This window comes from Globicephala melas, chromosome 2, assembly GCF_963455315.2.
Source record: "Globicephala melas chromosome 2, mGloMel1.2, whole genome shotgun sequence".
In the NCBI taxonomy this organism is placed as follows: domain Eukaryota; kingdom Metazoa; phylum Chordata; class Mammalia; order Artiodactyla; family Delphinidae; genus Globicephala; species Globicephala melas.
Genome location: NC_083315.2, coordinates 157,006,686 through 157,024,237, shown reverse-complemented (window position 1 = coordinate 157,024,237; position 17,552 = coordinate 157,006,686).

Here is a 17,552-nt window from a genome sequence, read left to right as displayed (position 1 = left end):
TCCCAGCTTACCTTTCCCCCTCCCCGTGTCCTCAAGTCCATTCTCTACATCTGCATCTTTATTCCTCTCCTGCCCTAGGTTCACTATTTGTTTTAAAAACGGAACATTTTCATTACGTTTAAGTAGAGAATCGCATGCAGAAATATGGTCAAGAAGGCTTTTTTCGCTTAACTTATATGGAACCGAAACATCAAGGCAATTAACATAACCAAGCTGGTGCAAATGATTTTCAACGCTTGATTTGGATATTTTGAGTATGTCAGCTATCTCCCGTGTGGTATAACGTTGATTGTCCTCAGTTAATGTCTCGATTTGATCGCTATCAACTTCAACTGGTCTTCCTGACCGTGGAGCATTGTCCAGCGAAAAATCTCCAGCACGAAACTTCGCAAACCACTTTTGACACATTCGATCAGTCACAGCACCTTCTCCATACACTGCACAAATCATTTTTTTGCGTTTCCGTTGTGTTTTTACCTTTCTTGAAATAATAAAACATAATATGCCAAAAATGTTGCTTTTATCTTCCATCTTCAATATTAAAATGGCTAAACAAAAATTCAGCAATTTTGATGTCTTTTTTTAAATGCATGCTGATATGATAGCTGTCACATACAGTCTAACAAAATTGTTTCAGTGAAGTTAAAGATAACTAAGTGCTACTATAGCCATTGTACTGAAAAAACGGAACAAATCTTTTGGCCAACCCAATATAAATTGTTTAAATAAGTATCTTGTTTATTGAAAGATTTTAATTGGCCTCTAGGTATTGCACAGAGTTATCAGTAAATATTCATTCATCATTCTCTACGTGAGAACTTGTGCCAGGCACTTTTGGGAGATTCAAAGAGAAATGACATTTGACTTCCTTTCTTGCAGAACCTGCACTGTTTTTTGGGCCATGAGTCATATAAGAGGCAAATAAAAAGTACCTCTAATGTAATGTCAGAAAAAAGATTGATTGTGGTGACCCAAGCTGGTGAGGAAAGGCTTTGTGGAAGAAATCAAACTTGACCTAGATCATAAAAAATAGGCATTAAATCATCATCATCATCATCATCTCATAAGCTGTATCACGAGTTATTGGTTTGAAAGCACATTACTTAGACATTACCTCATTTATCCCTCACAACTGAGGAAAAACAAGCAAGCAAATTTGTCTCAGGCTGGATACAACTGCTGTTAGGAGAACAAGGGAGTGCTATCATTAGAAAGGAAAGCTGCGGTCACATGGGAAAAAGCAGCAAATCCCAGAAGCTGTAAGTTTGGACTGTGTGCTCTAAGCTATTAAATTTTTTTTTTTTGTGCATGTGTATATAGATATAGATATGGATATGGATATAGATATAAACTGTAAGTATAGATATAGATATATCTATATAGATGTAGGTATATACATAAAATTTGAAAATGGGGTTGAGTTTTTAAAATTTAGGTTGATTGAGTTATTCAGATTTCTCTTTAGAGCTCAGAAAAATATAGAACATTCAGAGTGTGTCCTTGTCCAATTGCCTAATATGGAAAGGCATGTAGGACTCATTCTCATAACTGGCAACTTCAAGCTGGAAGCAGCACTTCATATAATTTTACGGTTATTACCAATTCTCCCTCATATATTGATCATGTATGTATGAAATGTTTAACTGTGGAAAATAAATTATCAAACATCTTCTTGGGCAAATCAAGTGTGCATAATAAACAAATACTCAGGTAAAAAAAGGTCTAGAAGTTTTAGGTTGCGCCATCAAATGAGAAAATTGCACAGCCTTAGTTCAAACACTTTCCTTCAGAACTTATTTTACTCCAAATATACAATGAAAAATATGCCAGTGGAGCTAGCAGAGCCAGTGAGAAATTAATGAAATGACCTCCACTTAGAATAAAATGAAGAAAAATAAATGGCACCTGTTAAGAACCACAAATAATTACCTGAACTTTTCAACACTTGACAAGTATATATGACCTATAATAACAATGTCTAGTGAAGTGAGGGAAAGCTTTTGTCTTCCATGAGACACAAAGAGTCTATGTCTTTCTTATTCTACAAATTTCAAAAATTTTTTCCTGTGGGATATCACTTTACATTGAAGAGATGATAAATATTATTTTGGACTTACATGATACAATACTTTTCAGAGTCCATAAGGTGTCAACTCTATATCTTCCAAATAATATCCATGTGATATCATATAATTTATCACACACACATTTATGAAAAATTAAAGTATGTGAAACTTAGTTATAGGAAAATTTGGCTATGAAAATCATGGCAAAATAAGGTGACTTTTCACATAACTGAAAACTTTTGGGTGAGTTCCAAGTAAAGTCATCCACAAGAGGTTAAACTTAGTTAAATACATCCATAACGTTTATTGGGGAAAAGGGAATCAAAATTTGTGATGTACTATGTCCCAGGTTATAGAAGATATTTTGGTTTTAGTAAGCACTTCAGACACTTTATTTCAATTAATAGTCAGTTGTGTGGGAGGTATATGTTCATATCCCTATTTTGAAGATGGGAAATTTAAAATTCAGAGAGATTTAATGACTTGCTCAAGTTCATGCATCCACTCAGTGATACAAAATCAATGTTCTTTCAGACATCATGTTGCTCTCTTGTCCTTACTTTTATAATCGTCCTTTGTCCTACCACCACCAGACACCCAAATTCCTCATGCTGTTCCCAGGATTGCCCATTTCCAAAACTTATCTGGGATAAAGGTCTGTCAGGCTTCATTTCAGTAAATTGTAAACACACCTAGGAGCTAACCACTCCTAGTCGTATTTGCCTTTGTAGGAAAACAGAGGCTTGAAGAGTTGACCCAAGGAAATAAGTAGTTACTGGAGAAATACATATCTTCTCAATTGAATTTTAGAGATTGACAAAGTGCCTTAAAAAAGGTTATTCTGTTTGTGGGAAGGTATTGCTGATGACTCCTCAAATTATACTGAATAAACAGTTTCAATTATTGAAGAATACCAGTGTGATTTTGCCTACTATATGTAACCATAAAATCGCAGGGCTCTTTTTTTAGAAGGAAAAAAATAGACAATGTTTTATTTAGTGTTTTATAATTTACTGAAATCTTTTACTTACATTTTTACATTTGAAACTCAGTAGAAACAGGTAGATTTTCCTATTTTCCCTGTTTTAGAGAAAACAACCCCCCAAAATGAAGCCCAGATGGTAAAGGAACTGGCCCAGGTGCCCAGGTGGTGAGCAAAAAGCCAGGTCTCACAACTTTCAGCCCCTTCTGACTAGGGCACTTCTTAACCTGTCTAGTCTCTTCCTTACAAATGAAATGAAAAATACAGAAAATATCACCCTTGCTCCTGCCTTTGAAACCAATAAATATCGTGTTTTTTCATGGTTGTAAGGAATTGTTCTAATTTCTACCTAAGATGCAGAGACCACTGTAAAATGTATTCGAGATGGTCTTAACTGGGTTATAGAGAGCAATTATTGTTGTCATTGTCTTCTATTGAATGACGTATGAGAAGGGGATTGAGTCCTAGTGAAATAATTTAGCTTAGTTGTATATAAATCCCAAACTGAAAATCCTGGAAGATTCAAGCGTTATATTTTAAACAAAACTGGAATAATCTTTTCCAGATTTCAAAACATGGTTATACACAAAATAAATGAGCTTCCAGGATCATTTCATCATCGTTGATAATAGGATTGATGATAATTTATGATGTGGAATTTATTATTTTTTTAAAATCTTGCTTCCTGTGACCACCACTTGGATCAATGTTTCATTATCAATAGTGTTTCACTTTTAGAGGAAAGTATTGGAAGGTATAGATATTCTTCTCTCTTATTTGAATAGGTAGAATATAACCACTTATTTTACAAGGTATAATGAGGCTATCTTGTGCATATGAAACAAAGACAGGCCAATGGCTTTCCTCTCTACCTGTTTTAACTCATTTTAATCACTGCCATGACGGCAGAGTCATTAAAAGCAGCTAACTACAGTGCCCACAGTAAATTTTCTCCGATTCAGTAGCAGGATGTGTAGGTTTGATTTGTGAAAAAGTAAAGGTATTAGAGATTAAAACGAAAAAAGGTGAACCTTTGTATTAAAAAACAAAACAAAACTTACTGACTCTGGGAAAGGTAAAAGAAACTAAGAAACATGAACTACCATATATAGATTTGTTCTAAGACTGAGACTTTATTTTTATTAACTTTTTTTTTAACATCTTTATTGGAGTATAATTGCTTTACAGTGTTGTGTTAGTTTCTGCTGTATAACAAAGTGAATCAGCTATACATATACATATATCCCCATATCTCCTCCCTCTTGCTTCTCCCTCACACACTTCTTATCCCATCCCACTAGGTGGTCACAAAGCACCAAGCTGATCTCCCTGTGCCATGAAGCTGCTTCCCACTAGCTATCTATTTTACATCTGGTAGTGTATATATGTCTATGCTATTCTCTTACTTTGTCCCAGCTTATTATTAAGACTGAGACTTTTCCACAATCTTTTTCTATGGAAATTTGTGGAGAAGTGACTGCAGGATTCATCCTTTTAGAAGAGTAATGTGTGTTGAATGTTAAATTCAATAAAGCAAGCTAGAACTGTCAGTCATACATAGGTATAGTTCTAGTAGATTCTTAAGTTATTTTGAGATCCAATTAGGTCTACATCATGCCATTAATAATTTTGCTTTTTCTGATTATAAAAACAATATATAATAATTTTTAAATTACAAAACAAAATAAATATAAGGAAAACAAAACTAATCCACTATCCCACCATTAATATATTTCCATTTGAAACATTTAGGAGTAACACATACATTCCTGGATTATACGGTCTGTAAAGATTTTATTATTTTATTACCTAACATTTTATCATTAAGTGTTTTAATAAAACTTTTTCAAAGTTTGAATCTTGTTTTCCTTTACTTCATCATAAATTAACCATTACCATATTTTTTGAAAATTATATTTACTTTATACTAAATTTAAAATAATAAAACAATATGCAATCACTGTGAAAATCATTCAAATACAGAACATAAAACTTAAGTCATAAGTATGATTTTCAAACCAGTAAGTAAAACTGTGAGCAGTGTGTTTGCGTGTGTGTGTGTGTGTGTGTGTGTGTGTGTGTGTGTGTGTGTTACGGAATGTTAAAATAAAAGTTTTATCCGAGGTACTAAGACATGGGTCAACATTCCAAAGTGAGGTAAGAGATCCTGGCTCTGGATTTACATAGATGTTTCAAGCCCAGTTATGTATCTCTTAACCTCTTACCCACATCAAAAGTAAATAAAGGTCAGAAATTGAAGATTAGAATAGGATTATTAGACTTTTAGGATTATTAGATTTTTTAATTATTAGAATTATTAGAGAAAACTGCTGTATGCTGTGAGTCATGAGACAGTTGTTTTTCTTTCCCTTCCTTCTCTCCTGACCTCAAGTCAAAAAGAGAAATGCTTTAAGAGTTTCCTTTAGAGATGTTAATGTGCCCATATCGTTTGTGTAGTATCTGACACTGTCTAGGAAACCTAATGCAAAAAGAGGCTGGGTGTGTTGATTGTGAACCAAGCAGAGAGGTATTTGTTTCAAGTCTATGCTGTAAGTTTGCTAGGACAAAGATTGTGTGAATGTATATCTTGGACTGGGAGTTGTCAGGCTTAGCAAATAAATTTAGAGGTGCCAGTAAAATTTGAATTCAGATAAACAAACAATATCTGTTTAATATAATATATTGCATGTGATATTTTGGACACACTTAAAAAATTAGTTCTTGCCTATCAGGAACTCAAATGTAACATATTGTCTTGTACTTCATCTGTCAATCCTACTTGGACTAGATGAGAGCCATTTGTGAGAGAAACTCAAAGAGAGGTGTTCTTGGAGCCTATTCAGGAGGGCTCTGAGAGGGGGCTTGTGAAGGATGCTGAAAGCACTACTGGATGCCCAGGATTGACCCAGAAGTGAACAACTCCTGAGAACTGATCTGCCTTCATTATCAACCATTATCAACTATTCGATGTCCCTGGCCACTATCAGCCAGGGACATCGAATGTACGGAGAGAAATGATTGGCTCTCTTAAAAATTCATGAAGATGCTAAGAGGAAAGTCAACTTTAAATATCTGAAACACCTGCCAAGATCAGACAGCACCAAAATTGGCTCTCCAAGTCAGACAAGTCAGGGCTTTCCTCTTCCTTAATCCAAGTCTGAAAAATCTGAAACTACAGTTAATAAGACAGAACTAGAGGAATAGAGGTGCTGGGCATAGTGAGAAGGTTGATTGGAAAACACAATTATTTATTCTTCAAACATTTATTTGGATAAAACTGCTTAGATAAAACTGCTTCAAACAATGCTCCTTCTCAAACAAGCTGTATGTTTTCTGTGTAATATGACCTTCTCTCTGCCTATGAAGACCACGGATGTAATTGGGCTGAAATATTGTAGTAGAACCGCATATTGTAGATCCAAACCATTGATAGCTTGGCTAATTTTCATATCTGTGTTTAGGCATGATCAGCTGCATTTTTATTTTTACCTTCATAAGATGTCATTCAGACCATGACATAAGGTTCTATAGTTTAGGGGTTAGCAAGATTTAGCATTTTCTGCTATGTAGACCTTCAATTAAGTTTGTTGTTCTTGGTCAATGTTATCTTGGATAAGAGCAAAATCCCTAGTACAATACATATCTCCCCAGTGCTAATCTGATGCCAATGATTCTGTAAAATGGAGACTAAAATGTAGTGGGAGCTGGGCCTCTCATGCCTACAGGGGTCAGCAACTGCCTACAGGTTTCATCCACTGCCTTTTGTGGATTGTAGCATAATTAATTCCCATCTTTTATTTTCTCTAGGAAACATAAGGATGCTAGGAGAATTCCACAGCCCAGATACTTGTTAAATTAGTACCAAACTCCCACTCTTATTCTACGAGTAGGATAAATAGCTTTGAAATCAGTCCCATTCCGTAGCGTAGGAAAGTAAAGTAAATGCCGTCATTTCAGTGCTGCTATGCAATTTCCACACAGATTAGAAGTGGAGAAGAGAGCTGCACATGGATGGTAATTATGTTTTCATTCTCCAGGAACCAACTTTCAGGTATAGGCTCACAGACATCACCATATTAATAAAGTATTTAAAGATAAAGAGGATAGTTTATGCAGTATCTGGTTAATACATTACAAGATTCGAAGGGTTATCAAATTGAGAAAAAATAAAATATCAATTTTAAGATGGGAAGCAATTTTGGAATTTATGATTTTCTTAAATGTCTGAATAAATCTTAGGATGAGATATAACAAGAGAGTTGTATGGCTGTTTATATTTGTCTAAGAAAGAACCAATATCTATTGACAGATAAATTTAGATAATAAATAACATAAAGCTGAAATGAGAATTTCTCCCTCCATTACATGTTTTTTATTTCTCAAAATCTTTAATATAAGTGATCCATATTTTCATTTTATGAGTGGATAGTTATAGTTATTTCATTGTTATCATCCATGTAATTCATGTGGGTGTGAACATTTTTCTGTGTCATGACCCTTGCAGACATTATTAATCAATCACTGTATTACTTCACTGGCCTCAGAATCCTTCCTGCCTGAGAGCAACTAACTAGCACTACCAATTAAGCAGAGTTGGCTCAAAAGGTGAAACCAAGCTGCCATTTCATTCTACAGTTTATCAAGACTAGAAAAAGATAGCAAAAGGTAGCATTGTCCTTAGGGACAAAAGCTCCACAAAAGAGTTGCAGTGCTCCCTGTTCTGTTCCTTTGAGGCCCAAGATATGTTTTTCATTGGCTTAGCAGCCTGCAAAACCTCACTAGTGAAGTTCACATCATGATGAGTTTTTGAGAAAGTAGTGATCCCATGACTCCTGTCTCAGAGGTACTACAGGCAGATACCAGTTACATTCCCATTTGTTTGCACATTATGGAAACACTGAAAAATTATTTTGCCTACAAGAAAGAACCAAAGCAACTTGTATGCCTGGACCAGGAAGACATCATTCCATCTAACATAATGTGAAAGTATAGCTCTCCAATTACCAGAATTTACCGAAGAGAAAAGAATAACAGGAATATCCAGAGAAAAGAATTAAGAAGAGGAAAACACTGTAGGGAATCTGTAACAGGAAGACAGATGATGTACCATATCAAGGGTGAAGTAATTGTTAGTCCAAGATACTTGGAAACTTTTGCATAATTTCAGGAAATTTGCTGTTCGAAAGGTGGCCTGTGACAATATAACTGGGGGAAAAGCCCTCAAAAATCTCCGTCCAGTCTAATATTTTTTTAATTCTGTTGGGGTTTTTTTTGGTTAATATTGAACATTATAGTCACTTGGAAATTAAGTTACATTTGACATGCATACTAATATCATCAGGAAAGAGGACTGTATTCATTTTCTACGGCTGCCTAACAAATTACCACAGACTCAGCAGCTTAAAGCAACACAGATTGATCAGCTCAAGGTTTCTGTGCCTCAAGAGTCTGGGTGTGGGTTGGCTGGACTGTCTGCTCAGGAGCTCACTAGGTTGTAATGAAGATATAAACTAGCAAAAATGATGTGAGCCTTGGAGTCCTCTTCCAAGCTCCCTGGTTGTTGGAATTCATCTCCATGCACCTGAATAACTGAGGTCTCTTTCTTTCCCTGTTAGGTGTCAGTCAGAGGCCACTCTTAGCTCCTAAAGGCTGTCCACAGTTCTTTACTACATGTACCCCATAGACAGTTCACAACATGGATGTTTACTTCCTTCCAGGCCAGCCTAAATGTGTTTCTCTTCTTCCTCTACAACCAGCCAGAGAACACGCTCTGCTTTTAAAGGGCTCACCTGATTAAGTCAGGCTACACCACACCTGATTATGTCTGGCTAATCTCCCTGCCATATAACATAACATGATCATAAAAGAGATATTTCATCATATTCACAGGGTCTGCCCTCACTCAAGAAGCTTATACAGACTGTACATATCAGGGGTCAGTAATCATGGGGGACATATAAGCATTCTGCCAACCATAGTGACTAGGATAATTTACTGGATGATTAAACAAAAATATGATAATGTTCTCAAATGAAAGTGGCATCCATTGCTAGAGAATTAACTTGTATTTAAGGAAAGGGCCAATAAGTGAAGTAGTAATTTTAAGTCTCTGGAAACACTGAGTTTTGCTATTTAGTAGATCAGGCTATCAGTCTCCTCTCTGTGAACTTAGATCCCTTCATCTTCCTTAGTCTCAGTTCCTTCACTTAACAATCTGGGATTTAATAAGGCCTATTTCACAGTTGGTCCCAGGATCAAATATGAGATTTTTTTTTAAAAAGAAGTTTGCAAACCATAAGGAACAAAACACATGTGTCTTTTTTTTTTTTCCAGTTTATTGCTCGAGCACCCACTTGCCCTCAGTGACAGAAGTGCCCTTATTTCCCAAGGCCTCCCCCAACCACCTTACTTGGTCAGGAACTCTAGGGACTTAGTTCAAAGATCCATCCTGCTGCAAAAAGCCAGGAAGCAAGAGGAAACCAGCAAGTGTGACCAGTCCACTAATGTTGTGGCTTGGGTCTCTGCCACGTGAGGTTACAGGTGGTCCTGCACATTCTAACCGCAGAAAATTTATTCATGGTTGCTATGATATTCCTACTGATTCAGCTCTTTTCTTTCCATCACCCCAGCAGCATCCCCCTGAACTCTGAGGACACTTCTCTTCTAGATCGCACTCACATGCTCAGCCATGTCCCCCTAATCCTTAGCATGGTGCCAGTTGGGCCATGCTGGAGAAGAACCTAGCCCCAGCCTCCTTAGGTGCTGGAATAAGTCTTCCCCGTGGAGCCTGGTTTGCTCCCTCTGCATGGGACCACTTCTGCACATCCCAACAAGGGATCCCCCCATTGCGCATAAAGGTGAAAGGCAAATGTTGCTAAGCAAGAAACACACACCCATTTTTACATACCTATATCTACATCTACACAGAAACTTTTACTGGTGAACACTGCCTATTTGCCTTAAATTTTCAAAACTTAGAGGGACTTTTAAATCCTTCTCTACAGTGAAGCAATATCCTCCAAGGGACTGTTTTTGGCTATACAACATAGTTTTTGGCTATACAATACAATGAGGTGTTTTGGCACCTCATTCCAATACTAATTTTTCATAAAGAAAAGTCTGCTCCAAGCCTATGGTTATTGAGTGAGGCCAAGTAATCACTATTCAGGGCTTCAATGCTCATGGGGGAGAGAGTTAATCAGCCATTTGCATCTTCTCCAGCATCTGGTAGTTTTACCCAGAATTAGCCTTTCAGTAAAATTTGTAACACATGTAACTGGGAAGGATTAATATCCCAAATATATAAAGGATGACAATGATCAAGAAAGAAACAGTGTAGTAGAAAAATGGGCATTTCACACAAAGGAAATCTAAATGGCTAATAAGTCTTATTAGTAATCTCGGAAATTCATGTGAAGACTATGAGATCCACTTCACACCCACCAAATGGGTAAAAAATTGAAATTGGACAAAACCAAGTGCTGATGGGTTGTGGAGGAATGGAGATGCCGGTGGGAGAGCGAGTCACCTTAACTCCTTGGGGAGACAGTGGTACTCACTGGCCACGCACTGTTCACATAGCCTGCTTGAGTCGTGGTGTGTTCATCCGACGGGTGTGTCTGCAGCAGGGGATGAGCGAGGCCTTTCCAGGACCAGCCTGTGCAAGCGCCCATTGCCCTGAAGGAGACCCCATGCCACCAACATCAACGAATCTCAGAAACCTTCCCAGCCCCTGTGCATCGGGGTGTAAGCCTGGGGAGAAGCTAATGCTCCAACTGTAATGGGTTTGGTGGGCAGCCTCACACCAGCACCAGTGAGCCTGCCTGTTGGCAGTCATGGCCCTGGTCATCCCGCCCAGCCTGAGTGAGGCCAACCTGTGTAATGACGCAGGTGACTTTGGAGGCACTGGGACTTCCTCCTGGCTCTCTTGGACCACTTGCTGGGAGGCCCCAGCTGCCATGTTGTAAGGACTCTCAAGTTGTCCCGTGGGGTGGAGAGGCCCCATGATGAGGAACTGTCACCTCCAGCCACGCCAGCGTTAACTGGCCAGGCAATGAGTGGCCCTCCGGCCCCAGGCAAGCCTTGGCCAAATCTTACCGCAGCCTTAGGAAGGACTGAGCTGGAGCCACCCAGTGAAACTGCTCCCTGATCTCAGAAATGGTGGGAGGTCATAAATGTTTACTGTTTTTAGAATCTAGGTTTCTAAGTGATTTGTTATGTAGCTCTAGAAAATTCAGAAACCTTGTCAAACGCAGGTTCTCTAAAAATCTGCTGCAGCTGCTGAAGGCCTAGGATTCGGCACTTTAACAAGATGCAGGTGATTCCAATGGTCTGGTACGTGGTGCACGGGGAGGATTCGGCTCCGCCCCGGCTACAGGGAGAGGCAGTCACACCAAACGGTGCTGATATCCCGTCAGCAGCTTCGGCGCCGCCGCAGCCGCAGCCGCAGGAGGGGTCAGAGCAGCCAGGCTGTGAGGACAGCCCAGCACAGCAGCGACCAACCGGAGCACCGAGCCTGGCGGGGAAAGATACGCGGTGGACTCCCGAAGGTTCTGTGAGCCCGGAGCCTCCCGGTGAGTTCTGGTTCCGTTTAATTGAGAGTTTGACCCGTGGACTCCCGAAGGTTCTGTGAGTTCTGGTTCCGTTTAATTCAGGTTTGCTCAGGGGACTCCGAAAGTTTCTGCGAGTTCTGGTTCCGTTTAATTCAGAGTTTGCCCAGTGGACTCCGAAATGTTCTGCGAGTTCTGGTTCCGTTTAATTCAGAGTTTGCCCAGTGGACTCCGAAAGGTTCTGCGAGTTCTGGTTCCGTTTAATTCAGAATTTGCCCAGTGGACTCCGAAATGTTCTGCGAGTTCTGGTTCCGTTTAATTCAGAGTTTGACCAGTGGACTCCGAAAGGTTCTGCGAGTTCTGGTTCCGTTTAATTCAGAGTTTGCCCAGTGGACTCCGAAAGGTTCTGCAAGTTCTGGTTCTGTTTAATTTAGAGTTTGCCCAGTGGACTCCGAAAGGTTCTGCAAGTTCTCGTTCCGTTTAACTCAGAGTTTGCTCAGGGTACTCCGGAAGGTTCTGCGAGTTCTGGTTCCGTTTAATTCAGAGTTTGACCAGTGGACTCCGAAAGGTTCTGCGAGTTCTGGTTCCGTTTAATTCAGAGTTTGCCCAGTGGATTCCGAAATGTTCTGGGAGTTCTGGTTCTGTTTAATTTAGAGTTTGCCCAGTGGACTCCGAAAGGTTCTGCAAGTTCTGGTTCCGTTTAACTCAGAGTTTGCTTCAGGGTACTCCGGAAGGTTCTGCGAGTTCTGGTTCCGTTTAATTCAGAGTTTGCTCAGTAGAAGGTTCTGTGCATTCTGGTTCCCTTTAATTCTTAATTGCTATTATAATTATTTTATTGAAGCCCAAAACAGCTGTGTATTTTGGCTTGTTTTAGTCAGTCTATTTATGAAAACGCATAGCTTTAATTTTTAATTTAAGGAATGTTATGACATTTGATTTTGTGTAGGCTTTTTTCTTTCTTTTTTTTCTTAATTTAACAGTTACAAAGATGTTTCTGTGCTTCCGCTGCCAGATTTAGCACACAGATTTCCAGGAGCAGCATTTGTACATCAAAGGATGTTCTTCTTAAATAATTCATATAATTAAATTAAAGCTGCTTCAGAGCACCTTTCAGAGTCTGGAACTTTTTTGATTCCATGTTAGTTTGTTATAAATGCGTCTTCAAAAGGACTTCTCAAAAATACATGGTGAATGGGTAAAATATGGAGTTAGACTTTGTGCATATTATTTTTTATGACATTAGGAAAATAAGGAGACTAAGCATAGGAATAAAGACCTTTTATAAACTATACAGGAAAGTACCTTCTTTATTATAAAAAAAATTGATTATGAACTTGAAAAGCAAACGCAAAGCAAATGCCTAGAGCCTTTTTTATCTGCTGTACTTGAATTGGAGGTAGGACTGATATGCATGCATCATCTCTCCAAAGATAAGGAGAAGTAGGTCCAGAACATTACAGACCAAACAATAATCAGTAAAATAGAGTCTCACTGAACCATGTTCCCTGAGGATAAAACATAACATCAGAGAGGTCCATAAATCCAATTCAAGGAAGAATTATTCATTAGAATTACAGAATTACATCATTATTAGATTTTTAGTAAGTGGCAATAGTCCTGAATATATTTTATGAAATTTTACTCTTTAAAAAAATGACTTCCATTAAATTACAATAGCAATATCTGAATTTAGATGTAATGTCCCGCAAGCTTAGCAAATCCTTGTCCTATTATTTTACCTAAGTCCTATCTAAAAACCTAATCTGAAAAACTCCCTGCAATTAAATATTCCAGGGGCTTTCAAAATCTACAATTGCAATTACTTCTCACAAAAGATAAATTTTAAAAATGCAATTATTCATTGTCTTGTAAACTCCATCAATTCAATTGCATTGGTGTCCTACCAGAGAAGGTAAAAAGGAAAAGTCAGATGAATTTTTTTTGGCCTTCCTAACTATTTATTTTAATTATGAAAATCTTTTTCAACAAAGAACAATAAATTTCATACCTGGAGCAGGTGTAAAACTTGAAGCATTTATAGTCTTTAGTCCCCATTGAATAATAGCTTTGCTACTAAGATGATTTAAAACTTACCAGAATAAAATAAAGAGCTGAATGATAAAAAGGTGTTTTCTATTAATTTGTTTTGTCAATTGGCCTTGAGTCTTTTTTTTTTTTTTTTTTTTTTTTTTGCGGTATGCAGGCCTCTCACTGCTGTGGCCTCTCCGGTTGCGGAGCACAGGCTCCGGACGTGCAGGCTCAGTGGCCGTGGCTCACGGGCCCAGCCTTGAGTCTTAATAAACAGAGAATGAGAGAAGAGTCTGGCTAAAATAAACATTGAATGTATGTTGCCTTAATTTTTAAAAGTCAAGCACTTATGTAATATTTATAAGTAAAAATTATGATAGAAGATAGTGTTCAGAAGTTGGGGAAAGATGGGGGCAGAGAAAAGGCTTAGCAAGAGTGGCAAAGACCTCAGAAGAAAAGAGGAATAACATTTTTAATATGGTTCTGCTTACCAGGTTCTCTTACATTTTTCAAGGTCATGATCAATGCAATATTTTCATAATAGTGTTTATAATTATGAGCAAAACGATGTCATTAATGTCTCATCAAACATACCTCTATAAGTCTTTGTATACTAGTTGATGTGTTTAATAAATGAGTTAGAAGTTGTAGATATTAGTAGTAATTATTCAGATTTTTCACTCTAAAAACTTCAGAAGCTAGTCAAAAACTGCCCAGGTATTTGCATTTTAAGCAATTTTCCGTAGTAGGTCACAAAGTGCTCCTTTAAGAGGAATTTGTTTATTCTGTTCAGTGGAGTAAATATGGTTCAGTATTTATTAATCTATAGATAGACCATGATGAACACACATAATCTGCTCATCTGTTAAAGCTGTCACTGTGTGTTAATAAATGTGTATAGGATACGAAGCCATTAGCATTTCCATATTTGACTTTACGTTTATCACAAAAGCCATCCATCCGTATTGTCTGTCCATGCCCATGATTTTCTGAAGAGAAAAATGGAACTAGTCCATTAAGCCAAAGGAAGTAAAGGTGTCCTGACTATAATAACTAACCTCCGTCTATAAAATCTTCTGTACAAACCAAACTGTGGAAAATAGAAAACCTTAAATTATGTCCTCATATTTCATTCCTGTCCATGAAATCTCCACACAGGTCTAGAGAACGAATTTAACAATCCCAAGCAGTGGTGGAGGCTTTTATTCAAAGATATTTTTAAATTAAATGGTTTCTAGGCTTTCTTCCAGCCCAGACATTCTCTTGATGCCCATGGGCCTAAGCTGGAACTAGTGAGAAACTATAAAGTAAGGAAAGGTAGTTGCAGGGCACATTCTTTCAGCAATTTGTGCTCAAAACTTGCTGGGATGATTTGATGAGCTAAGGGGTTAGGGTTGGGGAAATAGCTAAATAAGCAATACTTTTTTTTTTTTAACTTAAAAAAATAAATTTATTTATTTTTGGCTGCATTGAGTCTTTGTTGCTGCGCACCGGCTTTCTGTAGCTGTGGCAAGCGGGGGGCTACTCTTTGTTGTGGTATGTGGGCTTCTCATTGCGGTGGCTTCTCTTGTTGTGGAGCACGGGCTCTAGGCGCACGGGCTTAAGTAGTCGTGGCTCCTGGGCTCCAGAGCGTAAGCTCGGTAGTTGTGGTGCACGCGCTTAGTTGCTCCACAGCATGTGGGATCTTCCCAGATCAGAGCTCGAACCCGGGTACCCTGCATTGGCAGGCAGATTCTTAACCACTGCACCACCAGGGAAGTCCAGCAATACTTTTTAACATATGGAGGCAGCCAACCTGTAAAGTGGCAGAGGATACGGATACTTATTTATATTGGGGAAATAAACCACATTGTTCAGGTGGGTTTCACCACTGAAATGGAAGAGAGGAAATTCCTTGGATCAAGTCCCTCCCCTAATGCCTGTAAAAATGGGGACAAAAAGTCACCATCAGCAATCCATTGAGAAAAGCGGCACAACCTCCTGCAATACACTTGAAATTGATGACCAGGAACATCACAATACACATAAATACAGTAAGGAATGATTCCACAGAAGTCTTACTTAAGATTTAATAAAACTGACAGTTCTCATAATGCACCTTGCTAACAAGAGTAAGTGAAAACCAAACAGTAAAACACTGAGTTGGAGAAATGACCCATACCCTTATCAATCCTCCCAGAAAAATATATATCACTTCCATATGGAGAGAAAGAAAAAAAGAAAAAGAATCTTTCAGGAGAGAGAGTGCAGTTTCAGCTGAATTTTCCTGCTTGCTCCTCTACTTCCCCGGTGACACAAGAGAGGCTGCCACACCAAAAAATGGCAGACTTTTGGCTTCCCTGGTGGTGCAGTGGTTGAGAGTCCGCCTGCCGATGCAGGGGACACGGGTTTGTGCTCAGGTCCGGGAGGATCCCACATGCCGCGGAGCGGCTGGGCCCGTGAGCCATGGCCGCTGAGCCTGCGCGTCCGGAGCCTGTGCTCCGCAACGGGAGAGGCCACAACAGTGAGAGGCCCGCGTACCGCAAAAAAAAAAAAAAAAAAAAAAAGGCAGACTTTCATTCTGCAGCTTTGTTCAAACCTTCCTTTTCTGAGAAATTTTGATTGATTGATTAATTGATCATGACTCTATTTCCACTGGGCCAGAGGCCAGTTTGTTTTTTCTCTGTAAATTTAAATATAAATGAGAGCCTGATACATTGGAAAGAAGGCGAGAGGGGTGGAAGAAAGAAGGAAACAAAAGGACAGAATCATCCTAGAAAAAATACAGCACAAAGAATAGGATGTAAATCCTCTTTATCATTTTATGCTTTATAAAACAGAATATACATAAAGTATAAATTTTATTAATATTTATAAAATATATTTTATATAAATATATTTTTATATAGAATTATTTATATTTATAAAAATATAGGTTTCATAAAACAAGAGATCAAACTATAGTTAATAATAAAGTGAGATGAAAAGGAAGATTTGAGAACAAAGGAAGGAATTGAAGGCAAACACCATCATTATAATATATAAATTAGGAATATTAAGAAATGGAATAAATGAGTCTAAAGGTATACATATTAATAATTAACTCTTAAAAGTAGCGACAGCAAATGAAAATTATTAGATTAAAGTATGCGAATGCAACTATTAGAAATGGAAAACATGGATACTAAACTCTGGTGTTGGCGAGCACCAGGTGCAAAAACAGAGATAATAATAAAACCAGTTAAAGGCTGTTGTGTGGGTAACATATGCCTATCATTTGGAAGATGGTAAGATTTAAGATATTTTTGGAGGCACAGCCAACTGGATATGGTGTGAGAAGTAAAAATAAAGAATGAATAAGGAATGAATTGTATAGTTTTGGTCTGATGAAATGGATGGTGTCATTTATTTGGCAAGGAAAACTTTGTGGTGTGTGTCATATGGGAAAATGTTTGGAACATGTTTTGGACATATTAAATTTGAAAGTATTTAGTGTCTAAGTGGAGAAACCAAGAAGATACCTCGGCATGTGTCCAGATTGTAAGGAAGAGGTAAGGGGTAGAGAAATGAACTGGAGATTCACCAACCTACAGAGTGGTCTTTGAAACCATAGAAGTAGATAAAATTTCTTAGAGGGCATAAAGTGAGAAGAGGATTCAGAACAGGGATTAAAATCTCTGCCAAAATTGGAGACCTAGTATAGGAATAATTGCCTGAAATAATTATTAAATTATTAGATAATTGCCTTCAGACTTTTCTGAAGGGGTGTTCAGTAAGGCAGGAGGAAAACATGGTTGTGTAGAGGCATGGAAGACTAGGGGACAACATGTTTATGGAGTGAAGGTGGGGAGTGTTCAACAGTGTAAAATTTTTCTGGAAGTTCAGTAAGATGAGGGAATATATGGTTTTCACCAGCTTTTATTCCCAGGGACATTGGTCACTTCCTAT